Source organism: Rhynchophorus ferrugineus, unplaced genomic scaffold, assembly GCF_030347505.1.
Source record: "Rhynchophorus ferrugineus isolate W39M unplaced genomic scaffold, kcgeb_rfMv2 rfM2, whole genome shotgun sequence".
Taxonomy (NCBI): Eukaryota; Metazoa; Arthropoda; class Insecta; order Coleoptera; family Curculionidae; genus Rhynchophorus; species Rhynchophorus ferrugineus.
Genome location: NW_027472581.1, coordinates 49,685,786 through 49,704,286, shown reverse-complemented (window position 1 = coordinate 49,704,286; position 18,501 = coordinate 49,685,786). Strand labels below are relative to the sequence as shown.

The following is an 18,501-nucleotide window of genomic DNA, read 5'->3' as shown; positions in this document are numbered from 1 at the left end:
GTACAAGCACCAATAACATTAAATAATACTCATCATTCCATCTAGCAACAACGCTAACTATCTCGGAATGAGTTTTGATTCAAAACTTCGCTGAAATGAACGTATAAAGAAGAAAAGAAAAGAACTGGAATTGAAATATAAGAAAATGTACTGGCTAATTAGAAGAAAATCACAATTATCAGTACATAATAAATTGCTAATATATAAGAAAATACTGAAACGTATATGGACATACGGAGTTCAATTATGGGGATATTGTGCAAAGAGTAACATAAATAGAGAGAAATTGTGGGCGCACCCAAATACTATAGGATTGATTACCTACATCGAGACCTTCAGATACCCACAGTCAGTCAAGAAATCAAGAGAATTGCAAGGGGGCATGAGGAAATACTCCATTCTTATTAGAATACTGAAGTATTGCAGCTTTTGGATACGACCAGAACAGGACACAAACTCAAAAGAATCAAACCATCTGATCTTGTGTGATGTTGTGTGTGAGGTGCATATAACATGTATAAACATTATTTCACCAGAGACTGAGATGATGGGTCCTCCTAGTTATATACCTAGATTTAAGTTATCATAAAGACAAATTGTACGTTAGTCGTAAACGACTAGTAACAATACAATAATTAAATAATAATAAAAAAAATTTTGTATCCAAGTCGTGTATAATCATTATTGAACATCTAAATATAGGCGATACATTTTGTTGCATGTTAGAAATACTGTTTCCATGTAAATAATGCGGCGCATATATATTGTCAGTTTACATGCTGCATTGTAGATTATATTTCCGTGTTACAGGCTTTGTCTGAGATGATTAGAATAAGCTATGAAAATGTGTCTCAGATTTCGACAGAGAACAAATCGTTAGGGCTCAATTAGCGGGAGTGCCTGTGTTGAAAACAGCTCAATTATTTAACGTTTCACTTTACAAACATTCAATTTCATGACAATGACAAAACAAGGTAAAATGTAATCGGCCAAGATGAATGTTGGCGGAACCAAACCCAATAGAGATCAACGAATATTAAAAAGAACCAAATGGCCCGACTATATAAAAATCTGCGGCAAAAGTGATAGAGAACTCAAAACTTACTTGAGTAATCTTGTCTCGATAAAGACAGTACAGACATACATAAAACCTGAATACTTGATGATCGGAAGAATGTGGTATGGTCTAATGAATCATGGTCTACATTGTATCCTACAACCGCTCGGATGCATGCGTGGAGAATTCCGAAAGAAACCTTGGATCCAGATTACGTGCTTGCTAACCTCAGGCATGGAAAAGCTTTTTGTTATGATTAGAATGATGTTATGACATCGAGAGCTTCAGCAAGCTAACACTGATAGAAAAGCTATTTTATAACAGAAGTCAACGCTAAGCTGCGAAAGAAGTGGTGCAATGGTCATAAAACCATGATGAACGATGAATCATTATAATTCATGCATGGAAAAGCTCAAAATAAGCCTGATTCGGATTGCTGCCTTTCTATAGTCAAGCATGGAGGAGGTTCCGTTACAATTTCGGCGGCAATATCGGTGGTATTCAATTCTCACCATAAATCCTGAACATAATTCAATACCCCGCCATGGGAAGCTTTAGAACAGAGAATAAGTAGTAGACTTCCATCTCCGATATCACTAACGCTAAACTGCGAAATAATTGGGGCAAAAATCATATATCTTAAACACGTCACTGCTACCTAATCGCTAATAGTCACAGCCAAGGAGGTTCAGTTTTGGTTTGAGGAGCATCAGAATATCATTAAATATCTTTCCTGGACATCACAATCGCCAGACATCAACATAATTGAACCGTTATGAGGAGCTTCAAAGCAGAGAGTGAGAAGTAGATTTCTATGTATTTTTAAGAATGAAACAACATTCCGTTAGAAACTATGCAGACACTCTACAAATTTATTTTGTAAAGAACTGTAGCTATTTTAACAGTAATTCAACATCTTTAATAACCTAATAAATATTGTGTATAACATATGTAAGATGTTCATATTATTTTGTTCATCCCCTGTAAATATATATAATAATTGTAATATATGCGGCAATTAATTTCAAATGATTTACAAGAGATGAATTTAATGTGCATTAACTCGCATTGAGTACATTTGTAACCAACTTCATGTTGAAAGCCCACATGCTTGATTTTTCAGTATGTGTCATTTCATCGAAGAGTGAATAAAAAATGTCTTCAAAGCAGTAAAAATGTCTCAATTTTTTACTTCACCGTTTATTTCAATTTGAAGAAACAGGCGGCTGAAAATCATCAAATGCTGCGTAAAACTTAACATAACTTAACATAATAACAATGCTCCATGGATTTCAATATGTAAATACTGGATTCAACATTTTAAAAGTAGCGATTTTGACATCGAATACGTTCTGGAAAAGAGCGTTCTGAACAGCCAAAAGATCCTGAAGACGAAGATTTTAAGGCGTTACTCGATGAAACCATCAATGGGGATCGCTAGGGAGTATGATTAATGCGCTTGAGCCTAGCACTGAGTGAGAAACGGCCGGAATACAAGGAAAGAAAACAACATTGTTAGTGTTCAGCATAACAATACTCGACCGCATGTTCCAAAACCGGGGAAAACATAGTTCGAAACATTAAAATGGGAAGTGCTACCTCACCCGCCATATTTTACAGATCTTGCCCCTCTGATTACTACTTGCTCCGATAGCGCGAGCGCTTCACTTCTTATGAAGATATCAAAAAATGGCTCATTCGAAATGGAATCCGTAAATTGCCTGAAAGATGGGAATCAGTAGCTACCGATAGATGGGTAATACTTTGAAAAAATACGGATTTTTACGGATTATGGATTACGGATTTGTACGGATTTTTCTTAATAAAATTTCAAATTAAAAAAAAATATTTTAAAACAGGGCACTAATAGACACCTTTACAGAAATTTAGAAGGAAAAACAACGGTCTCAAATAAATTAATGATGTGTATGATATGAAATATATGAGAACATGAAACATACACAATATATAGACCAAAATGTATAGGCAAAATTGGAATGAAACGATTTCATAAAATCATTTATATGTTTACATTATTTTGTCCAAAATATTTTTTCAAAATTGTTTAAAAGTGGCTTAAGCACATCCTGTTTTTTTCGAGAGTACAAGGTAGAGACATTGAGCCATTTTCTCTTCGTGGAGTGGAAAAGCTTTAATAATAAAACCGTCATAGCCTATTTTATTTGGATTGTTTCGTCCAACATCACGCTTTAAAAGAACATCAAATCACCTTCATTTTTCGGCCTATTTACGAAACGAACATTTTTCCATAACTAATTATATGGTAATTATGAGAGACGTCAAGCGAAAAACGTTCAAAAGTTTGTAAAGCGTGAAGGAACATTAATTTTAAAAATTAAAAAATACGAACAATATCTTTGCGGTTGGCATTTTAAAACGCTCACACAACATCAACTTATTTATATTTTCAATATATATACTTTTTAGAAATATCAAATTTAATTATTCAAAAAATATTTGATAATTCTTATTAATTTGGCTTACCAGTCTTCTGCTAAGAAATTATTTTGTCAGCTTACCTGAAAAAAAAAGGCATTAATTACTAAAATATGTCTATATTAGTAGAATTCTTAGTAACCTTACTAGAAAGGTAACATTTTATACTGGGTACATATGGTGGATGGCTCCAATGTAATCTAAGGAATTCCTATTAAAATTTAGTTCTAACGAAACTTCCTTTATTTACATTATATGGTCATTGTATGCGTATGCAGAATAATTACGAATAATTAGAGCGATTTATCAATTAACTATCGTTTAAGATTTAATCATAGATTCATTATATCAATTAGTCCAGTGCCTACGCAAATATGTAAATAAATACTAAGAGAGAACAACTTTAATTCTAGAAAACGTAATGTTAGGAACATTTGTGGCCTTTCTTTCTTTATTGTTGTTTAAGGTTTTCGTCATCAGATTTAGACGAAAAAAGAACATAACCACAATAACTCAATAATAGGTTATTTTATTAAAATACCGCAATCCAAATATCTTAGAGAATTAGAATGCATTGGAATAAAACTTATAGTGCAATTGAAAAAGAATGTGATGATATAAATAACAGATGTTGATGGTATAACGGATTTACTGCTCAAGCAACTAGAAATGTTAGGTACATAAGAAAAAGTTCTTATATCTTAAAATAATAGCTTATAATAATTATAATCAATATTTTATAATAATTTGGTATCGTTATTTAGTCGAATTTTATTTCGTTGATACCTTCGTCCCGGGTGACCTCGATATTTCAGTAAATTTCAATGAATTTACTTATTCTATCCTTACTCCCTAAACTTGTATATTATTTTTTCATTATTATAGCCTCGTGTTTCATCTCGTTGTAGTTTTTCTCTATATGTACTGAACTCTCACCTGTCAACAGTACATCATCACCAAAGTCAGTAAGCATCAATAAGATATTGCATAATCATGCGGATGTAAAAATGCTTGCCTTAGTTTGATACTATCATAATATGACAAATGCTTTAAAAATGGCTCATGTCGATTGGGGCAAAGATATATTTAAAAATATGTTCAAGATGCATTAAAAGTTATATATAACATTTACACAAATGACGATCATGAATATATACTTATGAGTCAGACAAACTAGAAATCGATTTTATGGTCGATTCCAACGGGACCAGCCAAATCCAATAAAAGTTCTTCGCGGAGAAAGCATATCAAAGCTAATGTTTGCTTGTTTCCTCGATTCAAGTAACGACAGCGGCGTTAGAGCAACGTAGTATGGTCAATTCTAAAAGGTATACGATCATTAATTTATGACTTTTAGTATTTTTTATACCCACAGATTACATGACAATTATTTTGAAGTGGGGAAGAAATTGGAGTGGAAAAACTGCTACGAAAATTGTCTTCAAAACAGAACAGGGCATTGATTTTCACAGATAATATTTTGAAAACCAATAAATTCGATCTCGTTTGATGTATCACATTTAAATGATAACATATACGTAACAATACTACAATGTATTTTAATATCATGATATATTCTATTCGATTATATGTTATAAAATATAGTTCAGATTTTATGTTAAATCAGTAATCAGTAAAAACATATATTTAGTTTAAAGAACAGGGTAGTAATTTGAATTTGAAGGGCTTCTGTTACAAAACGTCGTTACAAGTAACTAATAGGATTAAATCGGATGCTATTATTGAACTCCACAGCTTACCGAAAATCAGCTGTATTCTAATGGAAGCCATAAAACGGCACGGATATTACTTTTGGAATGACTCAACACCATTTTAATTTAATGATGAGTGGATGTACGTCCAATTCTCCGGTGATTTAAACTAAACATAATAAAAACCAAACCGTTAGCGAAGTAAAGAAAAATGAAAGTTCTAAATTAACTTAATGAGAAGTCTCGGTGCTTTGGTCGGAGTTTATTAGATTAGAACAGAACGATGGACCGACAGTAAAAGTCTATGTACGTGGACAAGGATGTCGTTGAACTTACCACAATTAAACTGCAATTTAGCTCAAATGGTGTATTTTTATTGTTATCCATCAGAAGAATGTAGGAGATTGATTATTTCATTGCTAATTTAAATGCATATCCGTTATAAGACAAAATATTAAATAAACTTATAAATTAATAATTGTAAATTTATTTTATTGATTAATTTTGATTAATAGTTCAATCAGTAAGTAATTTTTTTTAATAAAAGTAGTTTCGTACTTAAGTTATAAAGTTAGCTTAGAAAATTTTTATTTGATAATTTTATTTTATTTTGTTTTGTCTTGACATTGATCATCTTGTCATATTTTCACCCTTTCATGCTTTCCTAGTGAAATAAATTTGTCAAGGAGCTCTACTGCTTTATTACTCCAACATCTGCTTATTAGGAGTTTATACATTCATGAGCAATATATATTGGTGAAAATGCGAAATATTAATCTTAAACAACCTACCCTACAAAATTCGATGGTTCTGACAATTTTCTATATAAAATAACAGTTTTACATTTAGAAATATCAGTTATTACTAAGTTATATTTAGTATTATCAATTATCTCTGAGTTGTTCAGTGTATACAGTTCATCGTCATCGTATATATATGTTTATTGCTTTTCAACAAAAATCTGCTGTCCAATCTACTCTTCGAAATTTATAGTGATGATGCTCCGAGATATCCCAATTGTGAGTATGCTTTCAATGACTTAAAAATGACGTTTTGATGTAGATAAAAATATCCTAGAGCCACGAAAGTTTCTTAAAAAAGGCAATGCAACACTTACAAGTTGTACAGAGGAGCTAATACAGCTGAAATTGTCAAAATTATTTTCAGACAAATTAATAGTTGAATCAGGCTTTCCAGGCGTTTAGATACTATGAGAAAATAGCCAGTTACAGTTTTCTGTAACGTGTTGTGACTGGTGACGAAAAGCATCTACTACGATAATTCCAAGCGCAAAAGTCATAGTTTCAGTATATGAGCGAAAAATGTGGAACGCTTCACGATTTTGGATTTCATCCTTGCGCAGTTGCCATGCTAATCTTATCTATATCGATCCAATTTTAGTACATGCAGAGCCGAAGCGAGTACACACAAGTTTACACATGGGTAACCTGTAGTGTCTTACGAGTTGGTAAAATTGGTTAAGTTAATATTTATTAAGAAAGTGCAAATAGCTAATAAATAGCGAGTAAGAGACACAAACTCATCCCTTATTCCATAATAACGCTCGACTACATATTGGAGGAGTTGTGAAGAGCACACTATAGCTCGAATGGGAAGGTCTTCCATATCCAGCGTACTCTCCAGATCTAGCGCCTACTAAAGAAATGCAAAAATGGAGTTGGATCACTGCCAAATCTAATATTATTTTGTCAATACGATGTCGCTATGCTGCAGGAAAGATGGAAACGAAGTTGTAGAAAATGATGGAAATTATTTTGATTAAATTGCACCAATTCCTCTCAATAAACGCCTTTTTGAGATGAAGAGTGGTCAAAATACATGGAAGCACCTATTTATCATAACTCTAGTGCTGATCTAATATACAGTACATACATAAATATATGAATAGAGGCACCCTTTCAGATGTACCAAGAATAATATTTTGCTTGAACTTACGCAGATAAGATCAATTCGGTTCAAAATTGGACTTAAATTTACCAGAAGCGTCAATATTATAAATATTTAATAGGTTCATTTTTGTTTTAAATCCATGGTTGTTATATATGGTACATCTAATCACTTTGTAATCTAATCACTTTAAATTAATTTTATCATGATCAAAAATAGTTTAATATATTTCATTTAGTCTTTCTTTGTATTAGGAAGTATTAGGAAATATCTGGCTGAACTATTAATATAACACTACCTATGAAATGTTTTGTTAATGCAAGATGCTTTATTACACTTCTGTGTAATAAAACCTAACCAAAATGAATAATAAAGAAAATTAAAAGATACAGATCAACCGATAAAATGAAGCTAGATTATTTTAATTTACTTGAAATAAAATGGCCAAGAAGCTACGATCTAAACGTATATTTTTATCATCACCATCATGCATAAGCTTTTCCAACTGTGGATATGTTTTTATACTGTTTTTATTTGACTTTGAGTTCAATCGAATAATAAAAACTAGCTGTATCACCGAGAATAGTTACTACAGTTAGCCGCATCAGTACAATCAAGAAAGAAAGACAAGTATTCTCATCGGTATTTCAACTAACACAATCATCTCGAATTTAACGTGGCGCTTTAATGTGCTACAATAAAGATAACGATCATTTAAATTATTTCACTCTTAACATATCAATTAAGAACGAGTGATGTAATATATAACTGCATATTTTTATTTTCAATATCGATACTCGTATAACGACTCAATTTTAAACATAAAACCGTACATGTCTATTATGTGATCGAATATTTTAGATGAAGGCAAATTATACAAATTTTTGCATTATTTAAAATTAACAAAATTTAACAATTTTTTGTTTCTTTAAATATTCACTTGATAATTTTAATTTCTTCATTTAATTTCTTTTAATTAACACTCACCTTATGCAAAAAAAGATAAAAATCACATGATATCAAGTCAAGTCAATAGGAAGGTAATTAAAAACTGGGATGATTTGTCTTTTTCTTCCATGAAGAAAGTTTGTAGTAACATTTAAGGCGTAAATTTGCACGCTTGCTTTTGTAATTGTATTAGAATGGGCAAATAATTAATAAAAATTCAATTCCCATAAGCTCTTACAATTTCAGCGGTTATACCAATCGATCAGCTAATACTTTAACATTCTCACTGAAATCTGTTGTTTACAATATTTTTTAGATGGTTCTTAAATATAATTTGAGTATCAATCTATTCACAAGATAAATATTGCCATATAACTCAGTATATTTTAATAAAACATGAATTTCATTAAATACACAAATGTGTAAGTAATGGTTAATTACAATCGACAAAGACCGCTATGCTCAACCGAAAAAAGTGTATTCAATATTTCGAAGATAAAAGAAGCAATGGATAATCATGGACAATGGATATAGTATCAAAAATAATTCAAAATTAATTAATGGTTCTTACACATTGTTTAATTATCATATGCTATCGTTTTCAGTTGTTGATAAAATTATATTTCACAAACGACTTATCTTTAACAATAAAAATATAATCCACCACGACAGGAATGTCGTAAAGATCAAGTAAACGCCAGACAAAAAAAAGCGAAAGTTTAAAACTATCTTAATGGGAAGTATCAGTGTGACAGTCATAGTTTATTGCAATAAAACAGAGTAAAGGAACGTCAGTAAAAGTTTACTACGTGGATAGCTACTGAAATGTCGTTGAACTTGTCATAATTAAACTGCAGTTTAACGCAAACCAGTGCTTTCTTGTTATCAGTATTACACGCAGCGTTTTCCCATTGTGGTTTTTATTTTTATATTTTATTATTTGGTTCTATATTATAAATATATAATGGCAATGTTTAATCAATATAAAAAGGTAAAGCAGAATATATTATATTATAAAATATGACCAGTTTAAGTAAAATTAGATCTATTTCATGGCATGCGGATTAATATAAATAAGTATATATCGTTGACCTTCCAGATCATTTTGTTAGTTACATGTGTTCTACATTTCATTAACATTAGTAAATGTTTTAATTAACTACATGTTGAAATTACTATCTATATAATATATACGTAAATATATATGGCCAAAACACATTTGAATTTACGAAGGAAATACTTAGACAATGCAAAATCCACAAGAAAAAATTAAGCCGGCTTGGTGGCGCAGTCTAGGACGGTCCTCCTACTGTTGCGATAGTCGCGGATTCGGATCCTGCTTATGACTGGCATGGTCGTATATTTATGTTTGTGATTGTTTAATATTTGTGAATGTCCTAAGTAAGAGTGTAAAATCCGGCAAGGAAAATGATCCCTGTCACGCCAGTAACCAGGCTGTGTAAGACCGGATGTCTTCTGGGATGATTTCTAGGATTTTAAAGAGACTAAAATATATAAAAAAAAGAAAAATATTAAGCAAAAAAAAACTGGCATGGTCTAAAAAATTTATAGATATATTAATAAACTGAATATAATTAAAAATAGTAATACACTTTTAGATTTATAAATAGACTAAAAATAATGTCTTCAAGAACCTTATAATATGACACATAGAAAAGATAATAGTTATAAGACAACTTAGGAAATAATTATTTATTATATTTTTGAAAAAATATCGATATATCAATATTTTATCAATATCCCTAACGCAGAACCAGGATTAAGTTGTAGATCCATTCCAAATAAACATTACTTAATATTTAAAAAAAATCATAGTCTATATTCTGTCCATTCCATGTGTAATTCTCTTGTATTCCTCAGAAATACAAGCAAAACAGGATTTAAAACTAAAATTAATCAGTCGACCGAACAATTTCCGTCTTAATATGAAATTAATTTAAAAAAAGATTTGAAAGCGAATTTACCACTAATTAACTGAATTGAGATGGCTTATTCTTAATGTAATGGTATTTTTTTGCAAAGGTTATAATATTAATAGTTAATTAACCTTGACACATCGACATTCGGCTATATAAAAATTTCATCAAAACTTACAGTGCTATAGCACCACACCTTCGCCATTTTTTCTGCACAGAACAAACACTCAAAACAGATAATTTATTCCAGTCGGTATTATTAAAATTTCTTCAGTGACTGATGGACACTCTAGATAGTCGGATGTCAGCAGAAATTTAAATTTTGTTGCGTACTTTCACAGATGCTAATATTTCGCGATATCGTTTTTGTAAAGTTATGACATGCAAGATTTAAAAGTGATAACATGTGTCTCTCTCACTCCATATAAAAATCTGACACAACTGATTCTGCTTTAGGTGTACATGTAGTTTAAAATATCATCTTTCTTTCTCTTTTTTTACATATGTTATCAAAATAGGATATGGAAAGAAAGTTGTTCGTTGAATTGTTTGTCGTAATACAATAAAAAATTGTTCGTTATTTTAATTTAAATATCCAACCTTTATCGATCGTCACTGTCATATCTATTTTATATTTTCTATCCTATCATTTGTGTCTAAAATAAGATTTAAAATTAATGGTTTGTCAGTCCCAACACCCAATTAATTACAGAAATGTTCTAATTTAGCACTAATTAGTGGAATTAGACTGGATATTTGCGGTTCTTAAGGTTATATATAAACGTCAATTAACACTGACGTGCTTAGATGTTTAAATTACATAGATAGTCTTCTCATATACTGTAAGAATACGAAGCGTTTTGTGAAAATAATTTATTATTTTATTTTTAACTCTAGACATCATGCGTGAACAAAATATATTTTAAGTGCATTATTACCTTCACAAACAAAAAAATTTGTTTATTATTATAAGCTATATTATTTTACAATAGTTGATTTATGAAGATTTATTTATAGTTTCTTATATCACAAAAACTCAGTTCGAATAGCACTCAGACAGTCAGTTACGACTAGGAATAATCATCCCTGTCATACCATTTTCTTTTTTATAGTATATGTATTGTATTATATATATATATATATATATATATATATATATATATATATATATATATATATATATATATATATATATATATATATATATATCCATTATTTTCTAAAAGCTGGCCATTTCCAATTAAAACAGCAATAAAATCAGGGAACTGTGGTCTTACATTCCCATATTATTCGTGATCAACTGTGATCAACCATGTGACAAACGACCAAACCTGGTTTAGAATATTATTTTAACAGCTTCACGTTATTTTTACGCAAAATTTGATGATCGGGCAGAGTACATCAGCAATTAGAAAATTAAAAACCAAACAAGTTCCTTCCAACATGAAAAAAGGAGGATAGAGTAAATGAATAGTTGCAGAAATGTTTCGGAAAGTTATACAAAAAAGTTTGCAACAATGTCCGAGAAGAAGCATGCGCAGAAGAGTACCCTGCCAATTTATTATTAAATGTGAAAAGGGTACGATTATCGGTTTTATTAATTTGTATTGTGACTTCGACTATATATACATTAACCTGAACTTAGGGCAGCTTTGGAATCTGAATATGTATCTCTAAAATGACTTAAAATTTCTTCAGGTATCTCCAGAAGACTCCATTAGATGCAGAAGAGTGCAAAACTGTTCATTTCTGCCCCAGTCGATGTTCGCCAAGAAAAAGACTCTCCGCTACTCTTCAATAAGGTGGTGCATGCATTTACCCTAAAGCATTTAAAAAGACACAAGGCAGTCAATATGAAGCTGCACACAATGCTTACAAAAAAGCATCCATTTGAGTAAGTGCAGCAGTTCAGATACTTGGGACAGTATTATAAGAAGAAAAGTAGTACAGTATAAATAACCAGATGAATAGACAAAGTTGCGGGAACTGTCACTTCCGTAAGATGGTGGATGTGGAAGCGAGGAAACATAATTAAGCTTAATATTTTGATCTCTTAACTGTTTATTTTTCCAATCCTCCTGATCGTCTCCGAAACTTGGACGGTTTACGGTTTAACATATGTACGCTTAGAATCTTTCTAGAAAACCGATGCTTAAGGTAAATTTCGCATGTTTCTCTTGCGAGGTTACTCGATTTAAATGCGCCCATTAGTGAACAGTTGAACAACAAACCCAGGGACGCAGATTGTTAACTTGACAATAATATTGTCTGATGACAGAATGGTTGTGAGCGATATAAACAATGGAAGTAAACACCATCGCTGAGCGCCAGCTATGGATTAAAGATGATGATGATGGTTCATTTATAAATAGGTAATGATAAAATTATGGTCCGAAATCGAGTTAAACACTAAGTATAAATAAACCCTAATTGGTAAAAATCTAGATTGCTTTAATACTATAAAAACAAAATTGACTGTAGAAAATTGTTTATCTCTAAAAATTATATTACCAATATTACACACTATATATGTTTACAGATCATTTATACTCATAAAATTAGGTTAAAAGCCATCAACAACTGAAAATAAAAAAAAACATATATACATATATACAATGTATTGCTTTAACAAACAAAACAATAGCAACCGAAGTTTATTTTACTAAAAGAAGAATATAACATTGAACGGTAAGCAGTCAAAAAGAGTTTAGTATTTAGAGATGACCCAGAAAATAATCTTAAAGGTTCAAGCAAGTGTAAGATTATTGACCAAGAGGTCATAATGTACATTTTATATAGTAAAAACCATGTGTTGAAAATAGTACGAAAATTCGCACAGTCGAACACAAAGAAGCCTGTGAAAATATTTATATATTTTATAAAAATTATTCCATGCGCATCCTAAAATGCACACGTCATAATCTCAGTCAGCCGACTGTTGCGTTTTCCCACGCTTTGAAGGGGGTTCATCATGTGCAGTCCATTCGGATGGCTATCGATTGGACTTCGGAGTGAAATGATGGAGCCATGTTTCATCCATTGTCACATATCGACGCAAAAACTGGAGTTTATTAGGCTTGATTGTCTTCAAACACTGCTCTGAAACATCAACTCGTCGTTGATTTTGGTAAAAAGTGAGCTCGCACGGCACCCACTTTGCACAGAGCTTTCTCATACTCAAATAGTCGTGAATGATGTAGACGTTCAGTTTGTATCTTTAGAGTATTTGCTATTTCATTCAATTTCAATTTACGGTCATTCAAAATCATTTTGTGGATTATTTAATGTTTTCGTCGGTAGCAACCTCTTTTGGGTGTCCACTGCGTTCACCGTCTTCTGTGCTCATTTCATCACGTCTAAACTTAGCATACCAATCCTTGATGGTTGATTTTCCTGGGGCAGTAACCGGAAACCCGGCATCAAGCCAAGTTTTTGCTTCAACTGCATTTTTCCCTTCAAAAAGCAATATTTTATCAGCAGGCGAAATTACTTTTTATCCATGTTTCTCACAATAACAAAAGTTGCTTCACTCAAAATGCTATAATTCACAAACTAATGATCCGAGAGCTGTCGAATTTATACATGCATCTTTTGAGAGTTAGGGTTAACTAAAAAACATATGGATTTAATTCTAGTAGCGCCTTGTATGTGTCAGGCTGGAGACTTTTCAATTGACTTGTTACATATGACCTTTAAATCCATACAAAATGACTCAGATATCTTAAAAGTGAACATCACTTACAAAACTAAACTATAGGAGATGTAAACACATCAAAATTCAAAACAAATTATTGTTTTCGATATGCATGGGATACTAAAGCGAGATTGTCCGGAAGATCAATTTGTTAATTAATATCATAACATGAAAGGCGTAATGTCTGCTAAATTTCGAAAAATATGGTAATAAGACAGCCGAATTTTGAAAGGAAAGTATTGGGATCTTCATTACGAAAACCCATAGACTCACATTTTATAATTAATTAAGACGATCCAAGCCAAGCATAATATTACCATGTTATTTTCATACATATCAACTAACTCAACCCAATTAAAAAAAAAGCATTATTATTTCAAATAATAAAATATTCGCGTGTAGCCGAAGAAAAATGGTAGAATTTAAACGATTAGTAATTAATTATCGTGATCTTGTAGGCACACGTGTTGTTGAGGTTTAAGATAAGATTAAAACACATTATTGTTATTCATTAAGTTAGGTGCAGATCTTGTTCTTCTAATGTCTTAAGAAAAGTGCTTAAACTATTTGAGAACCCCGGTATATGTAATAACACCGTTTTCACAATTGGACATATCCCATATAAATACAATATCGAAGTAATAAAAACTTATTACGAAATTGTTCATATCAATTTCAATAATCAAATGTCAACGAACTCAATACCGGTAACTTTTCGATTATTACTCTTAGAATTGAGAATGAAAACATAACAAAACGATGGATACGAATCGTTTTAATACGTCTCAGCCATCGATTAGCCTACTCTGCCCTCAACCGCTTAATACTTATGTTATTTTCTTCAGTCAAACCCAGATTACCCCAAATAATTTCTATTCACCAAAGTGCTTGGGTTATAAATTATTTATTTACGCTTAACCTGCTACGTATGCACGTATGTAGGTGTAACAGTCATTCTACAGGAACGGTATTTGTATACTGATGCATGAATGAGGTTTGATCATTTGTAACAACCACTCCAAAAATAAATATTATTATATTGCATTAAAAAACAGATCAAAGTTAAGTTTGCACTACCTAATGACAATTTCAAAATACGTATTGTTAAACAATAAAACATCATTGAAAGTTTATATTGAAACTTTGTGGATAAAATTGTACTTATTTTTCAAATAGCTATTGTTACATAAGTAAAAGATTTGTACTGCAGTAAAAACGAAATAAATTTTAGCAAACATTAGTAATCTTCTTTACAACAGCATTTACATTTATTTTGGTGACAAGCGATATCTATATCAATATTCAACGTTATAGCTATGCTATGGCCGCTTTATTTGATTTCATAATTGTAAATGCCTATTAATTATACTGTAGGTCACATTTATTATACAAGGGTAATTGCAAATAGACTAAATTGTCCCGTCACAATCGGGTTACTAGTTATTATTTTAGACTAAAGGAGGACTTCTTAATGCCAACACGTTGAAAAGAGTTATTACAGACTAATAAGATATCGCCGAATAAAAAGCTCGTGAAAATAACTAATTTTAATTTATGTAATTGCACTTGGTTTTATAACTTTTTATATTAAGTTATAAAGCTTAATTATTTATTATAGTTATTCTATTGAATGGCAAACTTATAGTTTATGCCTTTTATAATTTGAATTTTGTAACACTATATCTTACATAGTCTAAGTCTTAAATTAAATAATGGGTTATGAATGACTAAAAGAAATTTCGATTTTTACTTAATTTAATGATGTAAATGTTCAAATGTCAAGCAATATATACATGCCGTTTTGATCGGTGTTTTTGCCCTTTTCCTGGTAAAACCATAATTCCGAGATATCTGGTAAAATAACTCAACCAACCAAGAAGCCTCTTTTGAAGCCAGATTTACATCAGAAAGCGTTACATATACCGGAACAATAGTAGCTGGACGGGTATGTGTTATACGGTGGATATATTAAAACTTCCCAGCAAATATCTTTCAATTTTTCAAATTCAATTAATCAATTTTTCAAAAATGTCAAATCACTAAAAATATGTACGTATATTTCTAGTATTGTTGTTATTGAAAACAACACCTTTGTTAGTGATTAATCGTCTTAAAACTGTTGACAGCACAGAATTTTGACCCATTTTTCCCATTCCACCAAACAATTAGGACCACCTTCATTGGTGCCAATACAGATGTTACAATCTCCAGATATTTTTTCGCATATTAGTGTTGTACGTACTACTCCTACAGTCCGCCAATCATTCGTTTCAAAAATAGTTCTATTTCATTTCGTTTCAGCGCCGATTCACAAATGGAAACTTCATTCAATTTCCCACAATTAATATATCCGGATAAGAATTCATGAAGTTCTACCCAAGTATCGAACTTTTTTTGACATCCAGTCTTTTGTTTTCAAATTATTTATGGCACATGCTATGTTCCGGAGAGGATTTCATTGGCTTTTTCACCACCGATCAGCAACTTTTATCTTATAATCAAAATTTCCGGATCAATTAAATCCAGCTATGAGACTGAGCTGTAGTTTTTCTTATTCCCTATTTTTAGAGAGCAACTACTTTTGAATGAGTAAAAGAAAGACGCTGCTGCCTTTATAGCTTGAATTTTCTATGGATTGAGAAACCTTTCAAACGAGCATAGTATGTTATATATTACATATTTTTATATATATTTATATTTTACAACAAAATATTAATGAAACTATCAACCAATTATCTTATAATTCATAAGTAATGTTGTTGTCCGACAACGATTGACAATGATATGTTAATAATGTTAAAAATATTAATAAATGAAACTTTTTATATTGCTTACTATCACGGATATAACAATATATAATATATAAAATTAATAACTATAACAGACTTGTATCGGCCCACGATAGTGGTAGAAGGTTATTTTATATTATATTAAAATATTAGTAAATAATAGAAAAAGCATCAGTTTTTAAAAATTGCAAGTACATTTTGTGTATCTTTGAAAGTAATGGTTTAAACTTCATGCCTACCTAAAAAATAGACTTGAATATTCGTTAGACTTAACGCATTCTGAATAATATAAAAATAGAACTAATCAAACAGTCTTTTGTATCGCCAACTACCGGATTAATATATTTATTGTACCTATTACTTTTGTACCTAAATTATATATGTATTACTATTACGTGATCATATATTCAATTAGTTCTTTCTAATTCTCATACATATGATATTAAACTTTTTTTATTTTTTTATTTATTCTTTATTTATTTTTAGATATAATTATATTCCTTTGATTCCTTTAATTTCTTAATAACTAATGTGCTAATCACAAAGTCCAACAATTTTAAGTATTTTAAAAATGTATATAATTAACTTAAAGAAACAAATAGTGAGATAACTTATTAGCTGAATATTAAAACTAAACATAAACACTGCAAAAATATATGCACAAACGGTTTTTGAATAAAACATTTTTAACCGTTTCGCCAATGATCTGTATTAATTGTATTCCAACGACAAAACAACACTAATGAAATAATTACCATAAATTTTCTTCGCCAGTATCGTGTTGATTCATTATCTGATCCGTTTTTATATACGGACTAAAATTCTGTCGACACTCTCTGAACTGAATCACACTTTATAAAAATTATCCAAAACAAAAACGTAGGCCTAAGGTAAAAATTAAAAAAAATATATCATAGGTCAACGGCCAAGGGTAAATTTAGATAAATAATAAGCGATAAATCAATTCAAAATGTGAGAGCGCGTCATTCATATAAACCGACAGCGAATTGTCTACTTTATATAATCGGTTACTATGAACTGGCATCAGTATATGATTTAGAAAAACACTCAAAATATTAAGTATATTAAGCTGAGTAACATAAGCCTTGAACTTGGACGAAAGAAATAGTAGTGAGGGAAATTAAATGTAAGAAATCTCATGGATATGATCTAACAAATGGAATATTTTGAGTGAATTACTTGCCCAGCGTTTCGAAAGTGCTTGAAATAATTATACTTTAACTTATTAATAACCGTAATAAGTTTTTGAGAAACTGTACATAAAAAAGGTTAATACAATAATTGAAAATAGAAATATTATTTCGGAACAAAATTTTACGGCACGAAAATATATAACAAATACACAGACAGGTAAACATATACATAATTAATATAGACCTAAGCTCAGGGTAAACTAAAAAGTTTCTGCCTTGTCATAATAAAATATCGGTCATTTTTATTATATATCAATATTCCGTTTACTTTCCGTTTTAATTGCTCTACTATATATATATATATATATATATATATATATATATATATATATATATATATATATATATATATATATATATATATATATATATATATACTTACAAAGTCATAATAAAATATCGGTCATTATTATGTCATAAAGTCTAAAATATTCCATTTACTTTCCGTATGAATTGCTCTACTAGACTTTAAGCCACGCTAATTGAGACTATAAAAGTGTCCGGTTCTTAAAATATGCCAATACTCCCATTTTTTGCACTGCGCTGAATTAGCCGAGGAATATTTTACAATAATAGTCTTATTATAAACCAGTTAAATTCATTGGAGGATTATTTATTATTATTATACTTAAAATGCTATTTTATCATTAATTTATTGCTTTTTGTGAGAGAAACCAATAAACCTAATATATATTAGATTATATATGTGTATATGGTTCAGCTGCTTCATCAGCTTAAAGGAATGTGGTAAGTTTTTTTTGTATATTTAATTGAATGGTGTTGGT

The 18,501-nt window shown here is 30.5% G+C and overlaps 1 protein-coding gene and 1 non-coding gene across 48 annotated transcripts in view; both read right to left on the bottom strand.

Annotated features, from left to right (window-relative positions):
* Positions 1–18,501, bottom strand: part of RhoGAP19D (Rho GTPase activating protein at 19D) — a 520,079-nt gene that overhangs the window by 273,902 nt on the left and 227,676 nt on the right. The gene's annotated exons all lie outside the window — the stretch shown is intronic.
* LOC143192113 (U6 spliceosomal RNA) lies at positions 6,545–6,651 on the bottom strand. Its single transcript, XR_013004735.1, has one exon. It is a non-coding gene; the product is annotated as a U6 spliceosomal RNA (small nuclear RNA).